This window comes from Ochlerotatus camptorhynchus, unplaced genomic scaffold, assembly GCF_037179485.1.
Source record: "Ochlerotatus camptorhynchus isolate MF236.1 unplaced genomic scaffold, CSIRO-AGI_Acam_v1.1 ptg000367l, whole genome shotgun sequence".
NCBI classification, from domain to species: Eukaryota; Metazoa; Arthropoda; class Insecta; order Diptera; family Culicidae; genus Ochlerotatus; species Ochlerotatus camptorhynchus.
In genome coordinates, this window is record NW_027040855.1 from 5,918,947 (window position 1) to 5,932,886 (window position 13,940).

Here is a 13,940-nt window from a genome sequence, read left to right on the forward strand (position 1 = left end):
CTTTTGATTTAATCTACCAATATATCAGGCGTAGCATTTTAAAACGACACAAAAGCTTTTGTAAACAAAATTTTTAAAGCCCTTTACACGGGAACTGAAGTACGCCCACGCAAACCAATACCACTACCTGAAAGGAGTGGAGGGGCCTCTCTTAGCTCAGTCGGTAAAGGCGCAGCTACAAAGCAAGACCATGCTGGAGGTGGCTGGGTTCAATTCCCGGTTCGGTCTAGGAATTTTTCGGATTGGAATATTTCTCGACTTCCCTGGGCATAGAAGTATGATTGGACTTGCCACACAATTATACCAATGCAAAAATGGTACAGGCATCGAAAGCTCTCAATTAATAACTGTGGAAGTGCATATAGAACACTAAGTTGAGAGCACGCAATAAGCTAATATACGATATGCAATAAGCTTTAAATGCGAAGAAGAAGAAAGAACCTGAAAGGAGAGAGAGTTTTCCCTATCCGAGGATGTTGTTGGTTTGCGTGGGCGTACTTCGGTTCGCGTGCAAAGGCCCTTACAACCTTTGAATACAAAAGCTTTAATGCTGTTTTCAAATGTTAGACCTGATATCTGAGCTTGTTGGTCAACAATTGTTAAGTTGAGGTAAAATATCTTACAGCAAATTAGCTTTGATTAATTTTAAACTAAGGTCATCGAGGACATCTATAACTGATGAATAGTTGAGTTTGTTTTGTTTGCTGAACATCCAAAGTAATGTTCTTAAGAAGATTGATTTTGAAACATTGACATATACGTTGACGCTTAATGTAGGCATCAATGCTTTTTTTTTTCTCTGTTCGGGACATAAATCTACTGCGACCAGTTATTGGATCAATTGAGATATACCCCGTGTCCTTAGTTTAGTGCATGTCATATTAATGCATCACTATTGAGAAATTATGAAGTATTCGGTTTGAAACCGTTGTCATTCTTGTCTTTATAGCTGTAGTAAAATTACGTTTAATTTCCATTGATTATGATTTTACATTGTTCGTACATTCCAATTGATTAGTCTGGAGGGCTCTTCATCTTTGTGTAAATTTTCATTCTAATTTACGTGTTTACGTTTTTCAACTAGTTTACAGGATACTCCTTTGGGGTGTATCTTGCTTGAATTAAAAAAGTAAGAGGTTCTATTCAAGACACGACCGTATAATTGACATAGGATTACGTGCTTGGTATCAATACTTGGCGACTGTTAGGGAAACCACTTTTTTGCAGGCAATCGGTGATAATTTTGATCACCACTGCAACAGTTGAACATTTGTGTAATTTTCAATAGTGACCTATTGAAAATTTATAAGGTGTTCATTTTAGCAGATAGAAAAATTTCCAATCGATTGGTTTGTTTAAAATTAAAATCGATCCGCTATCGACAGAAATATATGTGGTCAAAACCTGACCACTTTTCGTAACGCGTTCGATTTTGGGTTTTTTAAATTGCACCCCCAATATGTTGCCGAAAGACGTAATCCTACGTCAAAAATTGATAACCTACCTAGCTACGAATAATTTAACCTCATTAGCAAGATTGCGTATGATCTCGTGAAATGCCGCGAATACAACGTGCCCACACATCATTTGTTCATCGATTTCAAATCCGCATACGACACAATCGATCGAGATCAGCTTTGGCAGATTATGCACGAGTACGGATTTCCGGATAAACTGACGCGATTGGTCAAAGCGACGATGGATCGAGTGATGTGCGTTGTTCGAGTATCGGGGACACTCTCGAGTCCCTTTGAATCTCGAAGGGGGTTACGGCAGGGTGATGGACTTTCGTGTCTGCTGTTCAACATCGCGTTAGAAGGTGTGATCAGAAGAGCTGGGATAGACACGAGTGGCACGATATTCAGGAAGTCCATCCAGCTCCTTGGTTTCGCCGATGACATTGACATTATGGCACGGAACTTTGAGATGATGGCGGAAACGTACATCAGACTGAAGGCTGAAGCTAGACGGATTGGACTTGCCATCAACGCATCAAAGACAAAATACATGAAAGCAAGAGGTTCTAGGGAAGACAATGTTAGCCTCCCACCCCGAATTCATATTGACGGTGACGAAATCGAGGTGGTCGAGGAGTTCGTGTATTTAAGCTCACTGGTGACCGCCGAAAATGATACCAGCAAAGAAATTCAAAGACACATTATAGCAGGAAATCGTGCCTTCTTTAGACTCCGGAGGACGCTCCGGTCGAATAAAATTCACCGACGCACGAAGTTGACTGTCTACAAGACGCTGATTAGACCGGTGGTCCTCTACGGACACGAGACCTCGACTATGCTCGTGGAGGACCAACGCGCCCTTGGTGTTTTCGAAAGATGGATGACAGAACGTGGAGGAGGCGAATGAACCACGAATTGCACCAACTGCTGGGAGAACCATCCATCGTCCACATTGCAAAAATTGGGTGACTACGGTGGGCTGGGCGCGTCGTAAGAATGCCGCACGACGACCCAGTAAAAATGGTTCTAGAAACCGACCCAACAAGAAGAAGAGGCGCGCAGCGGGCAAGGTGGATCGACCAAGTAGAAGGCGACCTGCGGACTCTTCGCAGACTACGAGGCTGGCAAAGTGTGGCCATGGATCGAGTAGAGTGGAGACGACTTCTTCGGACAGCAGAGGACAACAAGGCCTTAGCCTGATTGGTAAGGTAAGTAAGCGTATGATCTCGTGATTTGATCTCAGACAGGCGTCTCTGAACCTTTTGAGACTAAGCGTACTCCGCTCCTCTAGTGTATGAAGACCAGCCAGGCGGTGGAGCTCAGAATTTCGAGTCCACGGTGGACTGTTACGCATCATCCTGAGGATCTTCTTCTGGATCCTTTGAAGTTTGAGGTGATGACATTTAGCACAGCTCTCCCAGATTTGCGTTCCGCACTCAATGGCGTGAAGGATGATTTTCTTGTTGACGGCAAGCTTGTTTTTAAAGGGAAAGTGTGGACTTTCTGTTGATAAGTGAGTCCTAATCAAGATGCTGCAATTGGTGGATGTTTTGTCCACATGGGAACGAAACAGCAACTTGCTATCAAGGGTAAGACCAAGGTAGATGGCTTCACTCGACCATTCAATGGGAGTATTATCAAGGTGGACTTTTGAGTTACCAGGCGGAACAAGCCGAGGTGAGTTGTAGTGCGGAAATAGTGTGGTCTGTGTTTTAGCTGCATTGATATAAATCTTCCAGCTTTTGAAATAGTCGGACAAAACATGCAGGTCTGATTGGAGTTTTTTCGTCAGAGCGTCGACCCTTATATATGATGGCAGTGTCATCCGCAAACATTGACAAAATACCACCACCCGGAAGGGGAGGAACATCTGACGTGAAGATGTTGAAGAGGATAAGATGTTGAAGGAGGCTACATTGGGAACCCCTGCAGACGGTTGAGTATCAACTTTCCGAATAGCTTCGAGATGGAGGACAAGAGGCTGATGGGGCGATATCTTTTGGCACTGGTAGGGTCTATGCCAGGCTTGTGGATTGGAATGACTTTGGCTAACTTCCAGCATGTAATCACCAAACACTTCTTGAAGACCGCTGCAAGGTTCGTTTCCCTCCGTGGTAATCATGGCTGGAACAAAGCTTCCAAGTGGATGCTTTTCAACGACATGGCGTTTGAGAGAATAGAAGTTTCCCTATCTTGCATCACATTTCTGATATGTGCAATCAAAAATTATGATTGCCGGTAAAAATCTATCTTTTTTATTTGGTCATTGATGAACAACAGTGCAGCCCGGTAACATTACCTGGAACTTGCGACCGACAGAAAAAAAACAAGCAACAACATCGGCCATCTGTAAATGCGTATTTAAGTATGTAACCACATTAATCCAGAACACCTTCAAATCACTGTAACTTTTGAAACATTGCACGTAGGAGTGAAAAATTTCGCTGAGGCATAGCTGGGAGTCATTGATGAAAAAGACTATGATTGGTGTTTACATTCCATGTTTAGTGTTCAAGATGGCGACGAATGAAAAACACGTGCGCTAGTGAATTTTGTACGTACGTATTACAAATCCAGCCTAGTCAATACGGCAACTTGCAAAATAAAATTGGATTTTCCTAAATCCACTATTCACGGTGTGCTCAAATCATTTTCGGAACGTTTGACGGTCGAGAGGAAACATTGGACGTGCTGATCCTGTCATAGACCGAAAGGTGAAGAGGATATTGAAGGAAAATCCGAATCTCTCTGTTCGAACGGTGGCTCGTAAAATAGGAATGTCACCTGTTTTTGTCCAAATAGCAAAACAGCGTTTGGGGCCTTAAGTCATATAAAGTAAAAATAGTTCCAAATCACAACGACAAACAGAATTTGACTGCAAAATCACGGGCTCGACGTTTGTACCAACAATCAATACGAAACTAACGATTTTAAATTGGCTCACTACTTGACTAGCCTATTGGTCCCAAGCAGACGATTAACGTATCCCATTCTAGTCGAAATTCTAGTACTACGCAATGTTTGTTTTGATTCGCTATGAAAGTTTGACAGATAAAATGAGGGGTTATTGGTTTTTCCTATGTTTCGAGGGGTGAATCGATTAGCTTGGGACCGAAGAGAGTACCAGAGCTGAGCCAAAAAGTTGAGCACGTTATTTCGGGACCTTCTAGTCTTAGAGTTACCTCTATGTTTGTACTGCGAATATTTGACGAAGTTTTCATGCGTTGTTATGGACGATGAAACTTATGTCTTGGAAGATTTCAAGCAGCTTCCAGGGCTGGCTTTCTATTTTGCTATGGCCAAAAAATGCTACAACTGAGTATTTCAGGACGAAGAGGGCATCAAAATTTTCCAAAAAATATACCTTATTTGGCAATCATTTTGTACGTGTGGCCGAAAGAGCAAATCTTTCGTCACTACAGGCTCAAGGTCAAGCTCAAGCTTTCTGGAAATAAACAAGGAATCAAAGATATCAAACACTTCCAACACATTTGGACAAAGACGGCCACCACGGTATCTGAGGAGTCTGTACAAACCCTAATGGATGGAGTTAAGTGCAAAGTTTGAAAATTTTATGCAAATACTGAATAACTATGTTTTGACTTCGTGAATTTTTAAATCTTATCCAATGAATCTGAAATAAGTAACTACAATTGAAATATAATTCGAAATTTGTGTTTTAGTTCTGTTTTGATGTGTCCAGATTATTGTGGATACAGACCTTATTTATACACGGTGAATGTCAGCTTGGGCACCCATTGACTGGCAACCAAAACTTAAAAGTTAATTTCAATCTATTTTCCCATCAAAACACTTAGCTGAATTTATTCAAACTATTCCTTAGTATTTCAGCTTCAATCGGATTACAGCACTACCACTGAGCAATTCTGTTATGCCAGATTTATCTTTGAATAAAATTTATAAATTTTCATTACTTCGAAAGTAACAAAGGTAGACATAGTCGAGCTATCAGTGTCAATGGAAGCTCCTGATATTACACTATATACTGTCCGAATAGAGGATCACATCCCATTTTTAAATTTATTTACCAGTCAAATTGCTTTTTGACGTACGTCGTTTCGCTTTCGCATTATTAAAGGGAATAAATCGAATTGTTTGTTGCTAAGATGCTTTCGGTGTTCCTAAAATGCAGAATGGGCTGCACGTAAGGAGACGTGATTGATAATTCTCCCGAATAAACTGGTAAATACACTTTGATTTAAGTAACACGTATAATAACTTTTGACTCAAATACCAGTATTTTTTAGCATGAAAGCTAGCGATCTGCTTTGTTTGATTAAAACCCTGATTTATGTGTTAAGCAATGCTATCACTATGAGATTATATGTGTTTAATTGGAAATGGGAATAACATCTCGGTTATCAAACCAAAACTTTTTTTTCTCGGATCGGAAAATTTGCTCTTGATATGCACTACAAAATGCGGCTGATTTCGAGTTGCCGATAATAGAACAGCTGTTTGATACGCAGTTCAAATGGAAAGGTTGCCGAAGAAAAAGAGACAGTTGTCAATAGTCACACTCACCTGAGATGTTTGGAGCGTCGTAAAAACGCCTTCAAGCAGTTGTGAACAATTCTGTCTATTGGAATGGATAGAAAAGCAAGCAACAGATAAATGTAAACAAACAAACACAACGTGAGCGTGACGCAGAAAAATTTGCTTATAGAAACGCGGACGCTGCTTAGATTGACGAGAATACGTAAATCCCCTTACGATTCACTCATCTTGGTGTTGAAACTGGTTCATAACAGCACCATTATGCACTTTGTTTGCACAGTATCCACTTACGAACGTTCTCAGAGCTGATCGAAAATCACAATATGGTGGATTTGACGTTTCTCGCTGCGACCGTTACCGAACTCGGTACTGAAACGTTTACCAAAACTTCAATAACATATTTCTCCAACGTTTTTTGTTTTTGTTAAATTGAAATGAAAACACCGAAATTCGGTCCTTTTCTGTACAGTTTTCAGTAATAAAGCGAGAAAATACCGAAAAATCTGTAATTTTTAGGATTACTGACCAAAGACTGCAATTTTTTTTACCAATCTCAGGGTCTCTTGATAAGTGTGTAGTAGTAAGTCAATTCAGAAAAATTGCTCCAAAATGAGAACGTTAAGAGATAATAAAATTTTCTTCAGCAAAGTAGCTACAACTTCCCCGAAAAAACATTCGTTCTTATTAACAAAATTACGTTGAGTTTAGCTGCTAATATCTGCTAAGCTACAAGATAAATCCTTTAAACGAAAATATAGTGATTTACTTCTTTAGCAAAAATGTACATTTTGAGAGCACCTACAACTTTCTTGAACATTGAATAAATTGGAAAATTCAAACAAGAAAGTTATGGTTTATAAACGAGTTTCAAGGGGGTACTACCGTTTGTAATCCATTTTCATCCTATGACTTCGCCCACTTGAGAGATCTACAATGTTTCCATAGATGTTCATCAATTTAACTAGACATAAAAAAATTATTTATTTTTATCTGAGTGATTAATCCATCATTTTCACCACCCAAATAAAGTGCTCAAAAATAAAGAAACATTCTAGTAGACATCAAAATGCTACACTCAATATTTTCGTCGCAAATGGCTATGTCCCACTTTTTTTGATTTCATCCAACTGTGCGGTGTAGTGTAAGCAGGAATAAGCGCGAGTCATTGACAGCTAAACATATTTTTTTGTAAACCAAAATGCATCCGATATCTACACCTTAAATTATGTCGGTGTAGCACCGGTGTAGCTACACCGCAAAACAGAAAACGACATAAGAACATCGTCAAAATATAAAGGAATGAATTGATGACCCCAAAAACTCGTCGGTGAGTTTTGCGCAGATGAAAACGCATAGGGAAATAGTTCTCACGTATGAGATTTGAGATTTTGAGATTTTCCAAATAATGTGTGTGTGCCATATATATGTTTATTGTACTGATACATAGATGTTATGAAAATTACCTGTATTGAGACTAGAACCGGGACATTCTGGAGCAACAATCATGTGCCTGTGCTTCCTAGGCTATACATGATGATGATAATTGCCTTGGAAATTGGCTTATTTAAGGAGGGTTCATGGTTTCCAATTTCATCATCCAGAAGTTGTACAGATCTCATAATTTCATTTTAGCTTTTCTGCTTTTCTGCTGCAGTTTTTAATGTTCAAAATTAAATGTTGTAGTGTAATACCCATTTTCTCTCAACTGACCCTACCTATTCCCGTCCATAAAAACTACACGGTAAAAAGTTGTCATATCTAATCCAAATGCTCTTGCACTTGACTTAGTCTGTCATGCAGCACTACGAATCGAAGTGATTTATCATTGATTTTTAAGTGATTTGCGTTTTGAAATAATGTTGTTGAAAAATATGTACTGTATAACACCTTTAAATCAAAATGATTATCATTTGAATTGGCACCACTGTTATGTCGAGACACTGAAGAAGTCTGCACATTGTAGACGAAATACGCGTATCTGTCAAGGATAAGCAAATAAGGTAGTGGAGTTAAATGGAAATTACTAATCTTTCTTTCACAGTCCGCATCGTGCTCTCTTGCCGTGCGGATCTATTTGCTTTTTGCTTAAGGAAGTGTTACTACTACCTAAAGCTACAACAAATTTAAACAGCACTTTTCAGTGCTCAACCTGTAAAAATTTTCTACCTTGTTCAACTCCTCTTATTCCTCTTCGATCCTTGTTTGGACCCTACCCGAGGTAATCCTTCTTGGATATCGATTTGGAAAATTCCTCTTCGATCCTTCAGATTCTTATAGTAATCTGCTTGGAAGTCGATTTGGATAAAAAATTTACTGCCGCCATGGCGCCTAAACGCAAAAGAAAGGGGCAAACTCTTGACACCCCTTCTGAAGAAATTAATTTGAGTAATCAATTTGATTTGCTCACGGATGATGAGAATGATCCATCATCCAAGAAAAATTCTAGTAAACTTTCCCGGCTTAATGCCAAGAAGGAAAAGATTCCCCCTATTGTGATAACCACTACCGATTTCCATGCTCTTCGCATGGAACTTTTGAATTTCGTGAAAGTTAAGTTTTCACTACAAATTGGACGTCGGGGTGAATGCCGTGTATTGGCTGAAACCTTGGACGGATTTAAATGTCTTCTCAAGTATCTTACTGAGAAGAAGCACAAATTTTTTACTTACGACACCAAAACTGAACGTGTGTTCAAGGTTGTCATGAAAGGACTGCCCAGTGGTGAATCCCTGGATCAGATCAAAGATGAACTGGCAAAATTACTTGGAGTTGTGCCACTCCAAGTAATCAAAATGAAAATGAAATCCCGTCCTGGCGATTCGCGCAACGGGATTTCTAATGATTTTTATTTAGTTCACTTCAAGTCTAGTGAACTAAACAACCTTTAGGCCTTAGAAAAAGCTAGCCTTATGCTCCATGTCCGAGTGAAGTGGGAACACTTCAGGAAGACTGGAGGAAATTTCCAAAACCTCACTCAGTGCCGTAAGTTCCAGGGATGGGGTCACGGATCTAAAAATTGCTACATGCCAGCTAAATGCATGAATTGTGATGATTCCTCTCACGCAAAAGACGACTGTCCTTGAAGGAAGATCCTAAGAAATTTAAATGTTCAAATTGTGGTGAAAACCACAAATCCAATTTTTGGGAATGTAAGACCCGCAAAGCGATCCTACAATTTCGTTCTAAGCGACAGGTAGGAAACGCTAATGGAGCGAGTTAATGGAGCTACCTATGCTGCTATTGCAGCGGGTAGAAATCAAAATACTAACCAACGTAATTCTAACGGAAATTTTGACAATTTTGACTTAGGAAGCATTACTGCCCCTAAAATGGAATTTTTACAGAAATCATTAATTGACATGATTTCTGATATGCTTAAATCTAACTCCATGTTTGATGCTATTCAAACTGGAGTAAAATTGGCAAACAATATTGTCATGACTTTGAAATTTAGTAATGGATTTTAAAGCATTGAATATTTTAAATTGGAATGCTCGATCTCTTAAAGATAATGAAGACGAGCTATTTAACTTTTTGAGAGTTCATAACGTGCATATTGCCGTTATAACTGAAACGTTCCTTAAACCTGACCATAAGGTTAAGAAGGATACAAATCATTTTATTTATAGAAATGATCGTCTTGATGAACCCTGTGGTGGCGTTGCCATCATTGTTCATAGACGAATCAAACATAAAATTCTTTCTTCATTTGAAACCAAAGTTTTTGAAACTTTGGGAGTTTCTGTTGAAATAAAATTTGGACAACTTACGTTTATAGCTGCCTATTTGCCATTCCAATGCGTAGGCTAGCAAAAGAATTGTCTCAAGGGTGACCTTCAGAAACTTACCTGTCACAGGTCTAAATTCTTCATTATTGGTGATTTTAATGCAAAACACCGCTCATGGAACAATGCTCAAAGCAATTCCAATGGTAATATTCTGTTTGATGATTGTTCTGCAGGTTATTACACTATTCAATATCCAAACAGCCCAACATGCTTTTCTTCTGCAAGATATCCCTCAACTATTAATTTGGTCTTAACTGATTCATGTCAACTTTGTAGCCAATTGGTTACCCATGCTGACTTCGGTTCTGATCACCTTCCAGTAACTTTTGAAATATCCCAAGAAAAAATTTCTGATCCCAACAGCTCTACTTTCAATCACTATAGAGCTGATTGGGAGCAATATCGAACATTTATGAAATAAAACTTCGATCCAAACATTCCTTTGCAAAAAGATTAAATTAATTATGCTCTTGAATCTTTGACTACTTCTATAGTTGAAGCAAGAGCTGCCTCAGTACCAAAATGCGAGGTTAAATTCGATACAATTATAATAGACGACGATCTTCAGCTCTTGATCCGTCTTAAAAATGTCCGTAGGAGACAATATCAAAGAACACGCGATCCTGCCATGAAAGTTATCTGGCGGGATTTGCAAAAACAAATTAAAAAGCGATTCTCTGCCCTGAGGAACAAAACTTTTGAAAATAATGTTTCTAAATAAGACCCGAGTTCCAAACCCTTTTGGAAACTCACAACATTTTTGAAAAAACCTCAAAAGCCAATTCCAGCGCTTAAATAAGGTGGTACAATTTTGATTACAAATTTGGAAAAAGCTCAGAAACTTGCTGAGCAATTCGAGAGTTCCCATAATTTCAGTTTGGGTCTTACTAGTCCTATTGAGAATCAGGTTGATCGGGATTTTCTGAATATTTTCTCTCGGGAAAATATTTTTGGTGATTCCTGGGGGACTGATTTGGACAAAGTAAGATTTTCTATATCCTCATCAAAAACTCCCAGAGAGTACCTTGTCTTTCTTGGTAAAATTATTTAACAGATGTTTCCATTTGGCATACTTTCCTGATAAATGGAAAAATGCAAAAGTTGTTCCAATTTTGAAGCCGGATAGAAATCCAGCTGAAGCTTCTAGCTACCGTCCAATAAGTTTGCTTTTTTCAATAAGTAAACTTTTTGAAAAGATTATTTTAAACAGAATGATGCTCCACATCAATACGAACTCAATTTTTGCAGATGAGCAGTTTGGATTTCACCATGGGCATTACAACCCCTTATCAACTCTTAAGAGTTACCAATTTAATTCGTTCAAACAAATCTGAAGGCCACTCAACTGGAGTTGCTCTTCTAGACATAGAAAAAGCATTCGACAGTGTTTGGCATGAAGGTTTGATTGCTAAATTGAAAAAGTTTAATTTTCCACTTTACATTATGAAATAAGTTCAGAATTATTTAACTGACAGAACTCTGCAGTGCAACTTATAATACTTCCACATACGCCTAGAGCTTCGTTTTTGAAACCTAGTAGTAGTCACATAGTGACTATGAATGGAGTTCCAATTTCCTGGTCAAACCAAGTGAAATATCTTAGATTAATACTTGACCAAAAATTAACTTTTAAAGATCACATTGAGGGCATTCAAGCCATATGTAACAAATATATAAAATGTTTGTATCCTCTTATAAACAGCAAATCCAAACTTTGCCTGACGAATAAACTTCTAATATTTAAACAAGTTTTTAGACCGGCCATGCTTTACGCTGTGCCAATATGGTCTTGTTGTTGCACTACCAGGAAAAAAGCACTTCAAAGGATTCAGAACAATGTTCTGAAGATAATTTTGAAGTTGCCTCCCTGGTACAGTACTACCGAGGTACATAGAATTTCGAATGTTGAGACTTTAGAACAAATGTCCAACAAAATAATGAATAATTTCAGGCAACAATCGTTGCAATCCTCAATTACAACGCTTAATTCCCTTTATACTTAGATAAGATTTAGTTTTAGTTTTTAGTTTTAAGATATCAATTGTTATACTGACATGCAGGTTTAAAAAACCTGTTTAAAATACTGAATTGCCAAGACAGGAACAATGTAAAAACACTTAGCTATATATCATAACAATAAAGGCTGGTAAGTTACTGTAGTAACTGGAGCACCTAGGTTAAAATGAAATGTAATTTATTTTGAATTTGGAACAAATAGAGAGTTAAAAAAATTAAATTGATGCAATTGATCCAATAATAGTGTATAATAGAACTTCTTTTACAAAGCATTGTCAAACTTATCGAATTTATTGCTCAACGTCTCGTCTTGCTTCTACTACAAGCCTTGCAATGTTGTTCAATGTAACTTAGAAACATGTGATCTGGGTAGTAATATGTTACATGTTCTTTGGCCATATTCTGAATAACATACATTAAGGCTTTCAATATGAACAAGGTAATATAGTTATTTAAACCCATTTTCAGCAAACATGAAATCCAAGGATAAATTAGTCAAACTTAAAGTGATAGATTGTTAATATCAGTATGGTTGACATTTCGAGTTCAAAGCACAGCACATCAACAACGATGTGCAATACAATCCAAAATGAAGTGATTTGCTGTTGATTTCATCGTGCTTCGATATGATCTCTTTCCGAAGGATTTGACTTTGCATGAACATGTTTTTTTACCGTGTAACTTTTTTCATTTTTAAATTTTGTTTAAATAAAGAGAATGTTTATCAAATAAAAACCCTTGCCGGGAATATGCATATGAACTAACGAATGCAATTTTTTCTTCATCAAGGGCCAAAAGCGACAAATGCTAAAAATATCATATTATTGGTTAACCAGATTTATTTCATGTTCGGTTTGCGGCTCCAAATGTTGACCAACCACTTGTTGCTCCCTTTTTCATTAAGCTTTAAACTCAAAAGCAAATGCTTCTATGGCCAAAGGGGCAATTTCCAGCTATCCATCTAGCATGAATAGCTTAACACCTCACGAAGCCTTCACTTATCACCTTTCATAACTCGTATCCGCAGGTGGTTTCATCGTGTATAGCTGTTCAACCGGCACCTATTAATCCTGCTGCATAATTTGTGAACTTCCCTTTTGTGCTTGCTTTTCGTGACACGTCCACTTCCAATTCAATATATCTCTACATGAGTGTATATAATCACCTACGTACTCGCTGTTGGAACGATGGGACATTTTTAAATTCCATCACTATAAAAGTGAACCGATCGTTCTTTTTCCATAATTGTACAGAGCCTCACCAGCACATTGTTCATGTTGACCAACTGCAACCACTCCACCACGGTTGGTGCAATATAAATCAATATTTCGTGCATATAGATATTGACACATACTCAGTTGGCATTCCATCTACCATGGAAAAATGGACGCAAGAATTCAGTCACCCAACGTAGAAAAGTGTTGTACTATAATGTTTCCGGAATTTTCATCGAAAATTTAAACCATCAACTCCACCGTCCACTACAGGCCGACGACACACAAATGCCAAGTACTTTCATCACTGAAAATATACGTAAGCTTGGCACAAAAGCCGCCTGCGGTAAAATGTTCACTCACCGCCGATCGTTTCGCGAAGCATTGGATAGCTTTGATAGATTTCAATCAATCCGGCTCCATGCACCATTATGACCGCGCGCCTTTTCCCCGAATAATGGATGCAACTGAATCAAATGGTAATTACCGACGATTTATCCAAATCCAGCGATAATGCTTCGCTTGGTTTTTCGCCCATGATTTCCTGTGATATCTACATGGGCACAATCGAAAGGTGATTTCCATCACTACCTTTCTTTTCAGATGTCGATTTGGTCAACTCGCACGATTCCCGGATAGCAATATTCAATCGCGTGGCTTCGAGCGAAACAAAACCAACACTGATGGGTGTATCTTAGTTCATATTTTCTCTAACGCTTCAGCGACTCAGCTGGATGTAATTAGATTATAGTGTATGACTGTTGGCTGGCTCGTTGGTTGGCCCGAGACATAATAGCGCTGGTTCGTGGTACCCCGGCTAATCATAATGTGCCATGAAGTCTTTTGAGGAAAACCCACCCCAATGAGTGAATCACGGTAGCTGCCGATAAAGGTAGGGTAAACAGTTATAATGCGTCCCCTTGAGGGGGCGTCCAAAGTCTACCGTT

At 38.5% G+C, this 13,940-nt stretch overlaps 1 protein-coding gene across 1 annotated transcript in view; it reads right to left on the bottom strand.

Moving 5' to 3' along the window:
* Nucleotides 1-13,428, bottom strand: part of Sur (Sulfonylurea receptor) — a 244,947-nt gene extending 231,519 nt beyond the window's left edge. The window contains exon 1 of the mRNA XM_065232286.1: nt 13,357-13,428. The gene's annotated coding sequence lies outside the window, so the exon portion shown is untranslated. The remainder of the gene's footprint in view (nt 1-13,356) is intronic.
* Nucleotides 13,429-13,940: the final 512 nt, after the last annotated feature.